Here is a 16,195-nt window from a genome sequence, read left to right as displayed (position 1 = left end):
ATCACCCAAGGCGAAGCGGATAAAATCTGACTTTACTCTCTTGTACTATAAATTGCTATTCATCAATGATCACAGTTTCCGAAAATTTTACCAGCGCAACATCCTTAATTAAGTATAAAATTCTGGAACTTCAATAACATGAGAATTTAACACTTATTATATAATTCTGCATTTCTTTATTTATTTAGGCAAAACATGTTAGTGAAAATATAAATATAAAGTGTTTTTAAAATAAGTTTGTTCATTTTTATACCAATTTTGTTTTAGTAATTATAAATTAAGGTATATTTACAAAGATAATAATTATAGTCTCGCTGAAAATCGCGGTTTCACGGAACACAGTTTGAAAAACGTTCGCAAATCACAATGACTTCAAGAATTGGCAACTCGGCTAAGGGTTTATCCCTTGCGCGTGCCTGCAGTTAACTGGTGAAGGGTATGAGAGAAGGTCGTCATGTTTTCGTGCGAAGTATACTAGACTGTATATAATTGCTATTCAGCAATGGCAGAGGTCTCATTCCACGTTTGTCTTGAAGTTGAGCTATCTGAAGCGTTCTACCCCATCCTTACTTTAAGAAAGCGTGGAATGAGACCTTTGCCATTGGTTGAATAGCAGTTAATACTTTTCTCCTCCTCTGCCGGCAATGTTTACTTCTTCTGTCAGACATTGTGGAACGAAGTATAGTAATACAAACTTGAGTTCTTAAGTCTTGATTTTTCTGGACCGACGCATGCGAGGTGCGAGGCCTAACCTGTACGTACCTCGTATGCGTCGGTTCAGAAAAACCAATACTTAAAAGTCTTCGTTCAGTCGTGAATACCACCAACCACAGCGATAGCAGAAAACTTTAGCTTTTACTTACACTCTGAACCTTCTGGACTTGACAGAAGATCAGTGATTATACAGTGTAAATTCTCATTATAACAGGTCTGAACGTAGCTGTAGGCCTATTAATGAAGTAGATTTGAAAATAATGGTAAAAATAAAACAATAGTTAAATAAAATAATTAATAGTTAACTGTAGTAACTTTCGAAGAATATCGCTTTTGTTGACGTCGTACAAAATTTTGTCCAATATTTTTTTGAGAAGATTAACTCCCTATGTAGATAAGGGATCATCAGTGTGGTTTTAGGCGTAATAGATAGACTATTGGTCAGTTTTTTTTTGTATTCGACAGATATTGAAGAAAAATGGGAGTATAAGGGTACAATACATCAGTTACTCATAGATTTCAAAAAGGAATATGACTTGATTAAGAGAGAAGTTTTATATGATATATTGTTATTGAATTTGATATTTCCAAGAAACTAGTTCGATTAATTAAAATGTGCCTCAGTGAAACGTACAGCAGAGTCCGTATATGTCAGTTTCTGTATGATGCTTTTCCAATTCAATGCGGGCTAAAGTAAGGAGATGCACTATCTACTTTACTTTTTTAATTTGCTCTCAAATATGCCATTAGGAAAGTCCAGGATAACAGACAGGGTTTGGAATTGAACGAGTTACATCAGCTGCTTGTCTATGCGCATGACGTGTTGTGCTGTATATTTGCAGCCTATGCACTGTTCATGTTTGTAGTGTACAGTAGTGGCAGAAAAAACCGGACCGACCCTTATAGCTGGTTTCAGAGCCTTGTTCACTCCAGAGCACGATAGACTGGTAACTAAGACTTTCGTGGTTCGAATCCTGCCTGGCAAGGAAACGTTTTTTTGTTCCTTATTCAAATTTATTCCCAATACTTTTCGATTGCTGGTAAAATTCATTTTCTGGGAATAATAAGTTAATTAAGTAGTAAAATATCGCTGCAATCGAAAAGTATTGGGAATAAATTTGAATAAGGAACAAAAAAAAGTTTCCTTGCCAGGTAGGATTCGAACCACGAAAGTCTTAGTTACCAGTCTATCGTGCTCTGGAGTGAACAGGGCTCTGAAATCAGCTACAAGGGTCGGTCCGGTTTTTTTGCCACTACTGTACATATGCTTGTGAAACGTTCTCTACAATGAAGTGTATGAAGCCATTCGCCTTATCGTTGGGGGAAAGATCGGAAAAATCCCATCCAGCTAATCAGCCCAAGCAGGAATCGAACCCACGCCAGAGCGGGACTGCAGATTAGCACTCAGTCCTTAGAATATTTATAAATGATTCATTAAAATGCTTAAAAAATTACACTTAATAATTATGACTGCAACATTAAGTACATTTGCAGTTTCAGTATAGATAAAGATTTTTCCATGCGTTCACATGCAACGCCCTATTTTAAGATGTGTTTCAATGATGGAATACATTGTAAAGACTTTACAGACAAGACAAAGATACGTGAGATGATGGTGGTTCATGAAAAAGTGTGTATTCAAAATGTCATTAAAATCATTGAGTTAAAATATTTACTCCAAATGCCAATTGGCATATAAATATATTTGGAAGTATATTTTGAAAGTTATTTTTATTTGATTCTTACAGTTTCAAACTGTGGGTTTTAAGATAGTTACGAGCAAAAAATATAAAGATATTATGGGAACAGAAACGCAGCAATAAGATTCTGAACATACACATCCATTCTCAAACATTTTAAAAAAATGCTATGTAGGTGTAATGTTAAGCACAGCTGCATTCCAGGCAATCCGGGTTTGATTCACGGCCGTCGTAAACGTCGCTTTTGTTATGAGAACACAAAGCCTCAAAATCTACATCGGGTGCCGACGATTGAATGGCCGCCACTGAACTCCTATTGCCTCATATTAAGAGCAACAACTGCCCAGTACTTGCCCACAAAACTCAGGGCATGCCCGATTCCTGCCAGCTTGACCGTCTATGACATCGCGTATCGAAGGTCGGAACTCAAGACGCGATGGTGATGTAATGGTAAGCATAGTTGCCATCCAAGCAGTTGAGCCGGGTTCGATTTCCGGCCATCGCAAGTGTAGTTTTTATTATGAAAGCATAAATCCTAAACATCTACATAGGGTATCGACGGCATGCTGCTCAGCATGCGATGGTGGTGTAATGGTAAGCATAGTTGCCTTCCAAGCAGTTGATCCGGGTTCGATTCCCGGCCATCGCAAGTGTCATTTTTATTATGAAAGCATAAATCCTAAACATCTACATAGGGTATCGACGGCATGCTGCTCAGCATGCGATGGTGGTGTAATGGTAAGCATAGTTGCCATCCAAGCAGTTGAGCCGGGTTCGATTTCCGGCCATCGCAAGTGTCATTTTTATTATGAAAGCATAAATCCTAAACATCTACATAGGGTATCGACGGCATGCTGCTCAGCATGCGATGGTGGTGTAATGGTAAGCATAGTTGCCTTCCAAGCAGTTGATCCGGGTTCGATTCCCGGCCATCGCAAGTGTCATTTTTATTATGAAAGCATAAATCCTAAACATCTACATCGGGTATCGACGGCTACTACTGAACATGCGGTGGTGGTGTAATGGTAAGCATAGTTGCCGTCCAAGCAGTTGATCCGGGTTCGATTCCCAGCCATCGCAAGTGTCATTTTTATTTTGAAAGCATAAATCCTAAACATCTACATCGGGTATCGACGGCCGGTGCTCAACATGCGATGGTGGTGTAATGGTAAGCATAGTTGCCTTCCAAGCAGTTGATCCGGGTTCGATTCCCGGCCATCGCAAGTGTCATTTTTATTATGAAAGCATATGGCACAATGTTTCGCATACGAAGTTAGACATATTTGACACAAAACCAATAGACATACTCACTTTTTACATACCGTTTAATGGCAGAAGGACGTTTAATACAATGGATAGTTGTTAAGCACAGTTGTATTCCAGGCAATTCCGGGTTTGATTCTCGACCGTCGTAAACGTTGCTTTTATTATGAGAACATAAAGCCTCAAAATCTACATCGGGTGCCAACGATTGGGTGGCCGCCACTGAACTCCTATTGCCTCATATTAAGAGCAACAACTGTCCAGTACTTGACCACCAAGCTCAGGGCATGTTCGATTCCTTCAGCCTGACCGTCTATGACATCGGGTATCGACATTTAGAGCTTAAAACGCGATGGTGGTGTAATGGTAAGCATAATTGCCTTCCAAGCAGTTGATCTGGGTTCGATTCCCGGCCATTGCAAATGTTTTTTATTATGACAGCATAAATTCAAACATCTACATCGGGTGTAGACGGGTGAAAAAAATGTCATGTTTTATTTAACGACGCTCGCAACTGCAGAGGTTATATCAACGTCGCCGGATGTGCGGGAATTTTGTCCCGCAGGAGTTCTTTTGCATGCCAGTAAATCTACTGACATGAGCCTGTCGCATTTAAGCACACTTAAGTACCATCGACCTGACCCGGGATCGAACCCGCAATCCTGGGCATAGAAGGCCAGCGCTATACCAGGCATAGTTGCCTTTCAAGCAATTGATACGGGTTCGATTCGCAGCCATCGCAACTGTCGTTTTGGGCTCTCTTCCGAACAGGGGCAGCGGCATTTCCCCTAAGGTTAGAACCCGGCTTAGGTGTGTGTGTGTGTGTGTGTGTGTGTGTGTGTGTGTGTGTGTGTGTGTGTGTGTGTGTATGTGTGTGTGTGTGTGTGTGTGTGTGTGTGTGTATTAATCGGAAAAAAATGTCATATAATCATGCGTCCTATTCTCAATATTTTCTAGCCCCTAATCTTCGATTAATACATACACACACCTAAACTAGGCTCTAACCTTAGAGGAAATGCCGCTGCTCCTGTTCGAAAGCGTGTCCGTTGTCTTTATTATGAAAGCATAAATCCTGAATATCTACATCGGGTATCGACAGCTGGTATTTAACGTGCGATGGTGGTGTAATGGTGAGCATAGTTGCCTTCCAAGCAATTGATCCGGGTTCGATTACCGGCCATCGCAAGTGACTTTTTTATTATGAAAGCACATGGCACGACGTTTCGCATGCGAAGTTAGACATATGTGACATAAAACCAGGAAACATACTCACTTTTTACATCGGTTTATTGGCATACTGTTTAATGGCAGACGGCCGTTAGTACAATGGATATTAGACATAATATAATAATTTTCATACTGTTCATTTAGCCTACTTCTAATTTAAGCAAGTCACATTTGGCACACTTTACTTCTTAATTTCACATATAGAAGTTACGTCCGCAAGTTTGTAGGTAATATAATACACTACTTTCTTCCTTAGGCTACCAATTTGATATCTTTGTGTTATTCCCTGAAGCCTGATGTTTACCCTTTGACATCTTGCCCGCTCTTTACGTCGTATCCCTCTTCCGGCATCACCTTCTATTATCATTTATTGCACGTCCTCTAGCTCTTTCTTAAGTTCCATAAGGAGAGTGTATACGTAAGGATGGGTGATATTTTTCTACCATTACCTGAAATCGGTTACGCCAGGCTTCAGTTACATTATTGGTTCTCGGATCGTTATTAATTATTGCAGCCAAATGCTGATTCCATAATGGTGGACTGTACCGTGCAGCTACAGCTCTCCTCTTTCCACGACCTGCTCTTCCTCTAATATACGTGGTGTCAAAGTAATCCATAATATCCAATGTTGTTTCAGAAACCGCATTACACAGCTGATCAAATGTTTTCGGGGCATCAGGTATGGGCACAAACGCCAAGATCAGCAAATGATAGACATAGTTCCTAAAATTTCTCTCTTCTTGATCATCATAGTAACATTGAAGACCTCTTGTTTGAATATAGGCGAAGGTATAACCGTTTCCTTGGTGGGGGGGGGGGCAAAGAAAAACAATAGAATCCCCATATAACGGGGTTATGGGGGACAACATTTACCTCCTCCCTCCTTTATAGCTTGATCGTGGTACAGTATATCAGACATGATCCTTTAATAAAGATGTTTTCGGGGCCATGTTTCTTACAGTGTTACTGTACATCCATATCCGCGATGTTTCGGACCGAGTTGTATAGGACTTGAACTGTGAGCCTACTACAAATTATAATAGGGCATAACTTAAAACAATCTCCCTCTTTTTCTCTCTCGTACAGAAACACATGGATACATCAATAAAACTACGTAACAGTGCTAACAGAAAATTTTTTATATGAAGTTTATCTTCATGAAATGTAAACTCTAATTATTTTATTAAACTCGTCTTTAAGTTTACACATTATACCAAGATCACTTTTCATTTTTCTGCATTATAATGCAATTTTACTCATATTTCTCCAAGTGGCGGCCTGAACACCCGTAGACTTCTAACACATGAGTACAGGCTGTTACGAAAGAAACATTACAGTGCTTCCATTCCTCAAATGAGGTATACCAATTCTTATACATTCAGAAATTTAAAATAAATATTATAGTCCAGACACATGATTTGAAGACATTAATTAATTCAACAACTGAAGCATAGAAACTTAATCATAAACAAAAGCAAAAAAGATCTTTTGAATTCAATATTTTCTAACGTTAATAGAAAAAAAAAAGTTGAGACAAGTTTGGGGGGGGGGGGAGTGCCTCCCTCCCCATGTCACCATAACTCCGCCTATGAGTTCAAAATATAGGCTACTTTTCGATAAATAGAAAAAAACAGAGCCTTGTAGATTCTCCTGGAAACAATGCTTGATGTGAATTGATAATGCCTAATTCAAAATCAGAAATAATGGTAGTAGGATGAAGATCAATTTGTCTTTGTCGGCAATAGTTTCGACACTCGTTTAGGACTTTAGTGTACGATGCTTCTGTTTTTTAGATACTAATAGTGCATAAAGAAAAGGAAAAGCGTTTCCTCGATATATGCCATGAATGGTAAATACTTGAGCCGTTATAGGTGGCGAGATATTAAAGGTGTCATCCATAAACCACACATCGCATTGGCTAAGACAATGAAGCTGTCTGTCGGAAGCAAATATTACCACATTATATTCTGTTTCTTCCCTAAGGTTTTCAAATAAAAGAAACCTTTCACCCCTCACTGTTATGGTATATTCCACTGCAATTTCAGTAAGGTCTGCGAGTGTAGTGGGGTTAGGTGGAAGAGTTAACTGGCGTGTCTATTCAGTGTATGAGATATGACAATTGTTTCGGATAGTTGTGATAATACAGTATACCTTCGTCTCCTCGTGCCAAATCGTCTCTTATAATTCTTACAGGTGGTTCTTGTGGATGCGCTTCCGCGGCACTTTTCATATTATTACCAATTCTTTTCGCCTCTATAACTTCTACATTTGCAGCATGAACGTGTTCTGTGCATTTCACTACCCTGGGAGGCTCACCTTCAGTAACAGATCTTCCTCTACATGTGTTTCTTCTGACGCATAACCAATATGTGCGGACATTATTTGGGTTAGTTCGTTGTTTACGATATAAGTGACCCTGATATTTTAAATGCATAGTTACTAACTGCGAGGCCATGGATTTGAAAGTAAGATTTTCACCACCAAAAATTTATGCATAGTAATAATGAAAGCAATGAAGAAGTCTGATTCTCTTATAATGTAAGCAACTGCGTGTTATGTCAAAATTATAGTGAATGAAAGTAACCTACCTATATACCAAACATTGTATGTAAAAGAGTGTCTGCAAAATTGCAGTATATTTAAATGCATTAGGTCACGAATGAAGAAGTATAACTAAGCGTACAAAATTGAAGTTTGCAAAATGGTTGTAGGAAAAACGCAATGTGTCAAATGATAGGCAACTCATCAAGCCTGAACATCTACGTCGGGTATATCGAGGGCCGATACTTAACATGCGTTGGTGGTGTCAGGATAAGCATATTTATCTTCCAAGCAGTTGATTCTAGTTCGATTATCTACTATCGCAAGTGTCGTTTTCATTATGAAAGCATCAAGCCACTGCCATCGTGATCTAATACAGGCCGTAAGGCAGACCACGTGACTCGCTTAACAGCTGATCGCGAAAGGCGGTCTTTCAACCATATGAATTAGTTGCAGTGCATGAAGAATAACATATATTTTTCTGAAATGCAGTGTAATTGCGTCAGTAAAATTTTAAACAGTGATTGTGAGACACTTTAGACACAATTTACTTGCAATTTAAGGTATAATATTATTTTTGGTGTGAAAATTACGTTGTTGCAGGCAAAGTTCGTATGTGTAATACCTGCCTTTATTTCGATTAAATATTGCGCCCTTATGTGGTTAAGTGAAATTTTGGTCTTATAAACAGTAGGCTAAATATGTGTAATAATATATACGTGAAAGTGAAACATTGACTGGCATGTAAAGTAAGTTGTGATTAGGCCTAAGTGCAGCGTTACCGATGTTACTCTTGTCTAATCCATTATTGTTAGTTTACCGTATTTGTCTTATTAAATTTAAATTATTGCGCCCTTTTTATTTGTGAATAACCTACATTATACGAGTAAATAATACGACATTTGATAATATACACAATTTGAACTAAAAACGAGATACATATAGTATATTACGAAAAATTATACCCTATAGTTTTCATTACTGTTACAGTATCTAGAATTGTAATTAGTTGAAATAAAGCACTCATGCTTCATAACGAAATTCTTGCACATTCATTTATGCACGTTTCAACAATTTTCAGTTGCATCGCACGCATATTTTAATGTGTTGAAGTTATAGGTTATGTTTATTCTATGAATACTTGCCTTATTTCCATATTCGCAATTATGCATTATAATTAAGCATAACGCTACGTATAACTTATAAATGCAATTTGTCTACACTTAAATTGTATTTATTCGTTTCAGACGGTACTCCAGTCTGAAGTCTGATTAGTTTAATATGTTACTAGGGCTAAATTAGCGCTGAGGTAGTTCCCTTCGTATTCATACATCTTGCATATACAAATTAGTTCGGTTCGTTCAGGATTTTAATATGCCTTGCTTATAGGATCAAATGCATCTCCACAAAAAATAAATTCAACTGTCTTCAGTTCAGAAATTACCGGAACTATACCTCAGCGCTACTAAGTAATATAACGTATGTACATTTCATATGAGGGACTGTGGTGAATTTTCTACCTATAAGTAAGGACGGTAACCGTGTTCTGAAGTTTATCCTAAAAATATATTCTTCTTTATTAAATCTCAAAACCGTTTTCGTTCTCAACTTAAGCCTAAAATGTTGACGCAGATAGGTTATGTTAACATGGTAAATTCTCTTCACATAAAAATAACACAGTTTTATTTATTATTCCTGCCACATTATGCAACACATAAATGGAACTTATGCACATATTACATTGAATAAAAATTTAATTGTATTATTTATTTGTTCCCTACTTTACTGGGTTGTAATGAATTGTATTTATCTAACCTACCAGATTAACACACAACTGTACATACACTAATTTCATAGGAGGGACTGTGGTAAATTTTGTACCTACAAGTAAGGAAGGTAGACGTGCTAAATTAAAATCACAATATAAATAATTCTTCTTTATTAAATCTCAAAATAGCTTCCATTCCAAACTTAAAATGTTGATGCAACCAGGTTATGTTACCATGTAAAACTCCGTTCACATTAAAATAACACAGTTTTGTAATTATTTCTGCAACATATTATGCAATAAGAAGTGTGAAGGGGTCTTATAGACACATTACACTAAATAAAATTGAGCGCCGACACGCTATAAAGTAATATATTTCACTCAGCTCCGTATACTCAAATAGAAAAGCCCGACTCATCGAGTGACGTCACACAACCTGCATTACGGCCTGGTCTAGATCACGATGGCAGTGATCAAGCCTGAACATCTACATTGAGTATCGACGTAGGATACCTAACATGTAATGGTGGTGTAAGGTTAAGCATATTTGCCTTCCAAACAGTTGATTCGCGTTCGATTCCCGGCCATCGCAAGTGTCGTTTTTACTATGAAAGCATCAATCCTGAACATATACATCGGGTATCGACGGCTTCTACTCAAGATGCGATGGTGGTGTAATGGTAAGCATAGTTGCCTTCCAAGCAGTTGATCCGGGTTCGATTCTCGGCCATCGCAAATGTCGCTTTTATTATGAAAGCATAAATCCTCGGGAGGAAATTAAACGCAGAATAAATATGGGAAATGCGTGTTATTATTCGGTTGAAAAGCTCTTATCATCCAGTCTGCTGTCCAAAAATCTGAAAGTTAGAATTTATAAAACAGTTATATTACCGGTTCTTCTGTATGGTTGTGAAACTTGGACTCTCACTCTGAGAGAGGAACATAGGTTAAGGGTGTTTGAGAATAAGGTGCTTAGGAAAATATTTGGGGCTAAGAGGGATGAAGTTACAGGAGAATGGAGAAAGTTACAGAACTGCACGCATTGTATTCTTTACCTGACATAATTAGGAACTTAAAATCCAGACGTTTGAGATGGGCAGGGCATGTAGCACGAAGGGGCGAATCCAGAAATGCATATAGAGTGTTAGTTGGGAGACCGGAGGGAAAAAGACCTTTAGGGAGGCCGAGACGTAGATGGGAGGATACTATTAAAATGGATTTGAGGGAGGTGGGGTATGATGATAGAGACTGGATTAATCTTGCACAGGATAGGGACCGATGGCGGGCTTATGTGAGGGCGGCAATGAACCTTCGGGTTCCTTAAAGGCCATTTGTAAGTAAGTAAGTAAGCATAAATCCTAAACATCTACAGCGGGTATCGACGGCTACTCCTCAACATGCGATGGTGGTGTAATGGTAAGCATAGTTGCCTTCCAAGCAATTGATCCGGGTTCGATTCCCGGCCATCGCAAGTGTCGTTTTTGTTATGAAAGCATAAATCCTAAACATCTACATCGGGTATCGACAGTTAACACTTAACGTGCGATGGTGATGTAATGGTAAGCATAGTTGTCTTCCAAGCAGTTGATCCGGGTTCGATTCCCGGCCATCGCAAGTGTTGTTTTTATTATGAAAGCATAAATCCTAAACATCTACGTCGGATATCGACGGCTGATGCTCAATATGCGATGGTGGTGTAATGGTAAGCATAGTTGCCTTCCGAGCAGTTGATCCGGGTTCGATTCCCGGCCATCACAAGTGTCGTTTTTATTATGAAAGCATAAATCCTAAACATCTGCATCGGGTATCGACAGTTAATACTCAACGCGCAATGGTGGTGTAATGGTAAGCAAAGTTGCCTTCCAAGCAGTTAATCCGGGTTCGATAACCGGTCATCGCAAGTCTCATTTTTATTATGAAAGCATAAATCCTAAACATCTACAGCGGGTATCGATGGCTGGTGCTCAACATGCGATGGTGGTGTAATGGTAAGCATAGTTACCTTCCAAGCAGTTGATCCGGGTTCGATTCGCGGACATCGCAAGTGTCGTTTTTTATTATGAAAACATAAATCCTAAACATCTACGTCGGATATCGACGGTTGATGCTCAACATGCGACGGTGGTGTAATGGTAAGCATAGTTGCCTTCCAAGCAGTTGATCCGGGTTCGATTCCCGGCCATCGCAAGTGTCGTTTTTATTATGAATGCATAAATCCTAAACATCTACATCGGGTATCGACAGTTAATACTCAACGCGCGATGGTGGTGTAATAGTAAGCAAAGTTGCCTTCCGAGCAGTTGATCCGGGTTCGATTCCCGGCCATCGCAAGTGTTGTTTTTATTATGAAAGCATAAATCCTAAACATCTACGTCGGATATCGACGGCTGATGCTCAATATGCGATGGTGGTGTAATGGTAAGCATAGTTGCCTTCCGAGCAGTTGATCCGGGTTCGATTCCCGGCCATCACAAGTGTCGTTTTTATTATGAAAGCATAAATCCTAAACATCTGCATCGGGTATCGACAGTTAATACTCAACGCGCAATGGTGGTGTAATGGTAAGCAAAGTTGCCTTCCAAGCAGTTAATCCGGGTTCGATAACCGGTCATCGCAAGTCTCATTTTTATTATGAAAGCATAAATCCTAAACATCTACAGCGGGTATCGATGGCTGGTGCTCAACATGCGATGGTGGTGTAATGGTAAGCATAGTTACCTTCCAAGCAGTTGATCCGGGTTCGATTCGCGGACATCGCAAGTGTCGTTTTTTATTATGAAAACATAAATCCTAAACATCTACGTCGGATATCGACGGTTGATGCTCAACATGCGACGGTGGTGTAATGGTAAGCATAGTTGCCTTCCAAGCAGTTGATCCGGGTTCGATTCCCGGCCATCGCAAGTGTCGTTTTTATTATGAATGCATAAATCCTAAACATCTACATCGGGTATCGACAGTTAATACTCAACGCGCGATGGTGGTGTAATAGTAAGCAAAGTTGCCTTCCAAGCAGTTGATCCGGGTTCGATTCCCGCCCATCGCAAGTGTCGTTTTTATTATGAAAGCATAAATCCTAAACATCTACTTCGGATATCGACGGCTGGTTCTCAACATGCGATGGTGGTGTAATGGTAAGCATAGTTGCCTTCCAAGCAGTTGATCCGGGTTCGATTCCCGGCCATCGCAAGTGTCGTTTTTATTATGAATGCATAAATCCTAAACATCGACATCGGGTGTCGACAGTTAATACTCAACGCGCGATGGTGGTGTAATAGTAAGCAAAGTTGCCTTCCAAGCAGTTGATCCGGGTTCGATTCCCGCCCATCGCAAGTGTCGTTTTTATTATGAAAGCATAAATCCTAAACATCTACTTCGGATATCGACGGCTGGTGTTCAACATGCGATGGTGGTGTAATGGTAAGCATAGTTACCTTCCAAGCAGTTGATCCGGGTTCGGTTCCCGGCCATCGCAAGTGTTGTTTTTATTATGAATGCATAAATCCTACACATCTACGTCGTATATCGACAGCTGATGCTCAACATGCGATGGTGGTGTAATGGTAAGCATAGTTGCCTTCCAAGCAGTTGATCCGGGTTCGATTCCCGGCCATCGCAAGTGTCGTTTTTATTATGGAAGCATCAAGGCTGAATATCTATAATAATAATAATAATAATTATTATTATTATTATTATTATTATTATTATTTATTTATTTATTTATTTTATCTGGCAGAGTTAAGGCCGTAAGGCCTTCTCTTCCATTCATCCAGCACTGAGCATAAAACAGCTGGAAGTAACGTGCGATAGTGGTGCAAATGTAAACATAGTTGTCTTCTAAGCAGTTCATTTTGGTTCGATTCCCGGCCATCGCAAATGTCGTTTTTATTATGAAAGCATGAAGCCTGAATATCTATATCGACGACAGAGTGAACGAAGTACATCTACCTAGCCTCCTGGTATTAATTATAGGCCTATGTATTAAAAATAACATACCTCAATATGGAAAAGGCTTGGAGTCAAAAACTGTGATAGTTTGAAGTTGGCTCAACATATAGAGCCACTCACAGAAAAATGTAGTTCAATCTGACATACAAAACACTCATTAATATGACTAACTTTTATATGAGATAAAATTGCAATTTTGTTTTGAAAAGATGAAGTGAAATACATATCTCCATTGCTTGATACACTACTTTCTGGAACATATTCATCATTTGAACCACCTTCAAAGTCTGTGTCACTATTATTTTCAAGTAACAATCTTCTCTTGGCGGGAACTATGTCAGATGACGACATCATTTTCTTTCAGACTTGGTTCACTTTGGCAATACAAAAAAGTGAACTTACTTAATTTGTAAGAATGCTAACATAACAATATTCCCTTCTCCAATGAGTTTACTATGTACAATAGTCTTTTCTGGCATATGACAATGTAATTCAACAGAAAATAGAAAAACTCGAATTTTGTAGTTGGTTCACTCTGGCATCAGACCCTCCAACTATTAGAATTCATTCTTAGCAAGCAATATGTGGGTAATTATGAACAAAATGCTCTTTAGGGAGTTTTGGATCTAGAGAATTCATATGGAGCATATTCGGAAACTAAGAGGAAGGCAGAAAATATGAAAGACTGGAGAATGCTGGGTTTGCAATGAAAGACCTGCCCTTGGACACAGCACAATGAATGAATGAATGAATGAACATTTCACAGTTGTAGAATTCAACTTTAGAAATTATTGTTGAGTTAATATTGTTCTTTATACATACATTGCTTACCGGTATTTTGTAAGAAAATATCAACCTTGTTAATCGGCGGCTCATCCTTTCTCATATTGCTCATATCAATACTATTCCTGTTGTTTTTAATGCCAATTCAATCAAATAAAACACAATCAGAAATACCACAAGCAAAAGTATACAGAAACGTTTTTATGCGTTATATTCGTTACATTGATTTCTTGGTTAAATTGACTAATAATCAAAATTGTTCCAAAAACTCTTTTTTTCTTGCAATAATTTCTATATAGACAAATACATTAAACTTCTGATTCTTATTGCAAATAATTTTCTACACAAATAAAACATATCAAATTCTAGTATTCTCTTGTTTTTTTTTCACATCAACTTGTAGAATTTAACTTGTGTATTCACATTCACCTGGTAAAAAAAACTCCATTTACACAAAAAATGACTTCATCCCTTTTACCCGAACATCATCGATATACAGTATTCCATAGCCTAACGAAAACTTCTTAATAAAAAAGATTTAGTGCTTAAAACACACACACATATACAGTATATATATATACTGAAATATGACGCAAAATAGTACAAAATTAGGTACCAGTATTCAGTAGGCGAAGAAGAAATGGAATAATAATAATCAGTGATAATTTAATTAACATGTTATGCACCACTTAAACATACAGTATAGGCTAAGTACTTTATTATGATTATTATATGGTCAGGCTTCATGCATCATCATCATCATCATCATCAGCAGCAGCAGCAGCAGCAGCAGCAGCAGCAGCAGCAGCAGCAGCAGCAGCAGCAGCAGCCACCGGCGTGGCTCAGTCGGTTAAGGCGCTTGCCTGCCGGTCTGAAGTTGCATTCGGGCGCGGGTTCGATTCCCGCTTGGGCTGATTACCTGGTTGGGTTTTTTCCGAGGTTTTCCTCCACCGTAATGTGAATACAAGGTAATCTCTGGCGAATCCTCGGCATCATCTCGCTATCACCAATCTCATCGACGCTAAATAACCTAGTAGTTGATACAGCGTCATTAAATAACCAACTAAAATAAAATGAATCATCATCATAATCATCATCATCATCATTATTATCATTATAAAGTTTTTAGGCCACTGTTGACCTGTTACGACCTTATAACTCATCTCTATCAGTTTCTTCATATCTGTAATTCCTTAAGCTTGCCAGAAATGAAAAACTAATTTGCGAGTATATCTTGTTATGTCAATAATATTATTTCTGTAATCCAAATTTAAATTTCAGGCCTAGAAATAAATTTAGAACTCTGCTATAAACCTGGCAATCTTCCTCATCTCAAATACAAGAACAGCAAAATCCACATAGGAGATACAAAAACAGAAATCTCCAAATGAAAAGTTTTATTACCTTGTTCCACAGTAGCTTTAAAGTATAAATATTATTCAAAACTATTTTTCTGGTGTTCAATATACACATACAAATAGTTATTGTTCAAATTTTCGTTCCTTAAACGTCTCTAATACTTTTTGCTTATACTCCAAAATTTTCCAAATTGGAGATAGCTGACTTTGGTTCTAGACACCTCATATATAGATAGATAACATTAATTTGTATGTAAGTATTTTACATTTTACAATATTTATCCCAAGAAATTTAGGATCTGAGATTTGCACTGTATTTTTTCAGAGCTGAAGATATTTTGCTATTCTAAAATAATTCATTCATTCATTTTGGCGTAGATCTGTTACAATCTACAACAGTTTTCCGAAAATGTTTCAATACAAGATTTTATTGCAATTTACTCGTAAATCAGAAATCTTTTTACTAATTTTCATAATTACTTCAATAATATAAAAAAATAAAATTACATTAAAACTAGAATTACGGTGTCTACTGAAGAAAATAATGAGCAACATAGAGTCAGGTTGAAAAAAAGTTGGGATGACCCAGGAGAAGATAAAAGAATGAAAAAGAGATGTAATAGGTTCCAGAAAGCCCAAAATGTAAAGTTGTTTTTATTGTTTGTGTTGTTAGTGACCTGTCATATTCCGAAGGAATTTTCTGTTTTTATAAAGTTTATAGAGACTGCTGGCTCCAGCTGCACCACTAGTCTTCAAATGAAGTTCTAAAATGTAATTTGTATACACTATCAACTAAAATGACCCATTGACAAATATTTAATAAAAATGTATTCAGTAGCTTCAAAGAGAAAAGGAAAACTGAGAGATATAGTAGTTATATTTCATACCGAATG

At 37.9% G+C, this 16,195-nt stretch overlaps 14 non-coding genes across 14 annotated transcripts; all 14 read left to right on the top strand.

Moving 5' to 3' along the window:
• The first annotated feature begins 2,991 nt into the window (after positions 1–2,991).
• TRNAG-UCC (transfer RNA glycine (anticodon UCC)) lies at positions 2,992–3,063 on the top strand. Its single transcript has one exon. It is a non-coding gene; the product is annotated as a tRNA-Gly (tRNA).
• Positions 3,064–3,279: 216 nt separating this feature from the next.
• TRNAG-UCC (transfer RNA glycine (anticodon UCC)) lies at positions 3,280–3,351 on the top strand. Its single transcript has one exon. It is a non-coding gene; the product is annotated as a tRNA-Gly (tRNA).
• A 214-nt stretch (positions 3,352–3,565) lies between these two features.
• On the top strand, positions 3,566–3,637 carry TRNAG-UCC (transfer RNA glycine (anticodon UCC)). Its single transcript has one exon. It is a non-coding gene; the product is annotated as a tRNA-Gly (tRNA).
• Positions 3,638–4,026: 389 nt separating this feature from the next.
• On the top strand, positions 4,027–4,098 carry TRNAG-UCC (transfer RNA glycine (anticodon UCC)). Its single transcript has one exon. It is a non-coding gene; the product is annotated as a tRNA-Gly (tRNA).
• A 692-nt stretch (positions 4,099–4,790) lies between these two features.
• Positions 4,791–4,862, top strand: TRNAG-UCC (transfer RNA glycine (anticodon UCC)). The gene has a single exon. It is a non-coding gene; the product is annotated as a tRNA-Gly (tRNA).
• A 5,014-nt stretch (positions 4,863–9,876) lies between these two features.
• Positions 9,877–9,948, top strand: TRNAG-UCC (transfer RNA glycine (anticodon UCC)). Its single transcript has one exon. It is a non-coding gene; the product is annotated as a tRNA-Gly (tRNA).
• A 664-nt stretch (positions 9,949–10,612) lies between these two features.
• Positions 10,613–10,684, top strand: TRNAG-UCC (transfer RNA glycine (anticodon UCC)). The gene has a single exon. It is a non-coding gene; the product is annotated as a tRNA-Gly (tRNA).
• A 71-nt stretch (positions 10,685–10,755) lies between these two features.
• TRNAG-UCC (transfer RNA glycine (anticodon UCC)) lies at positions 10,756–10,827 on the top strand. The gene has a single exon. It is a non-coding gene; the product is annotated as a tRNA-Gly (tRNA).
• A 71-nt stretch (positions 10,828–10,898) lies between these two features.
• On the top strand, positions 10,899–10,970 carry TRNAG-UCC (transfer RNA glycine (anticodon UCC)). Its single transcript has one exon. It is a non-coding gene; the product is annotated as a tRNA-Gly (tRNA).
• Positions 10,971–11,328: 358 nt separating this feature from the next.
• Positions 11,329–11,400, top strand: TRNAG-UCC (transfer RNA glycine (anticodon UCC)). Its single transcript has one exon. It is a non-coding gene; the product is annotated as a tRNA-Gly (tRNA).
• A 214-nt stretch (positions 11,401–11,614) lies between these two features.
• TRNAG-UCC (transfer RNA glycine (anticodon UCC)) lies at positions 11,615–11,686 on the top strand. The gene has a single exon. It is a non-coding gene; the product is annotated as a tRNA-Gly (tRNA).
• Positions 11,687–12,044: 358 nt separating this feature from the next.
• On the top strand, positions 12,045–12,116 carry TRNAG-UCC (transfer RNA glycine (anticodon UCC)). The gene has a single exon. It is a non-coding gene; the product is annotated as a tRNA-Gly (tRNA).
• A 214-nt stretch (positions 12,117–12,330) lies between these two features.
• On the top strand, positions 12,331–12,402 carry TRNAG-UCC (transfer RNA glycine (anticodon UCC)). The gene has a single exon. It is a non-coding gene; the product is annotated as a tRNA-Gly (tRNA).
• Positions 12,403–12,759: 357 nt separating this feature from the next.
• On the top strand, positions 12,760–12,831 carry TRNAG-UCC (transfer RNA glycine (anticodon UCC)). Its single transcript has one exon. It is a non-coding gene; the product is annotated as a tRNA-Gly (tRNA).
• The last annotated feature ends 3,364 nt before the right edge of the window (positions 12,832–16,195 follow it).

This window comes from Periplaneta americana, chromosome 9 (assembly GCF_040183065.1).
Source record: "Periplaneta americana isolate PAMFEO1 chromosome 9, P.americana_PAMFEO1_priV1, whole genome shotgun sequence".
Classification (NCBI taxonomy): Eukaryota; Metazoa; Arthropoda; class Insecta; order Blattodea; family Blattidae; genus Periplaneta; species Periplaneta americana.
This window is presented reverse-complemented; position numbering and strand designations above follow the sequence as displayed.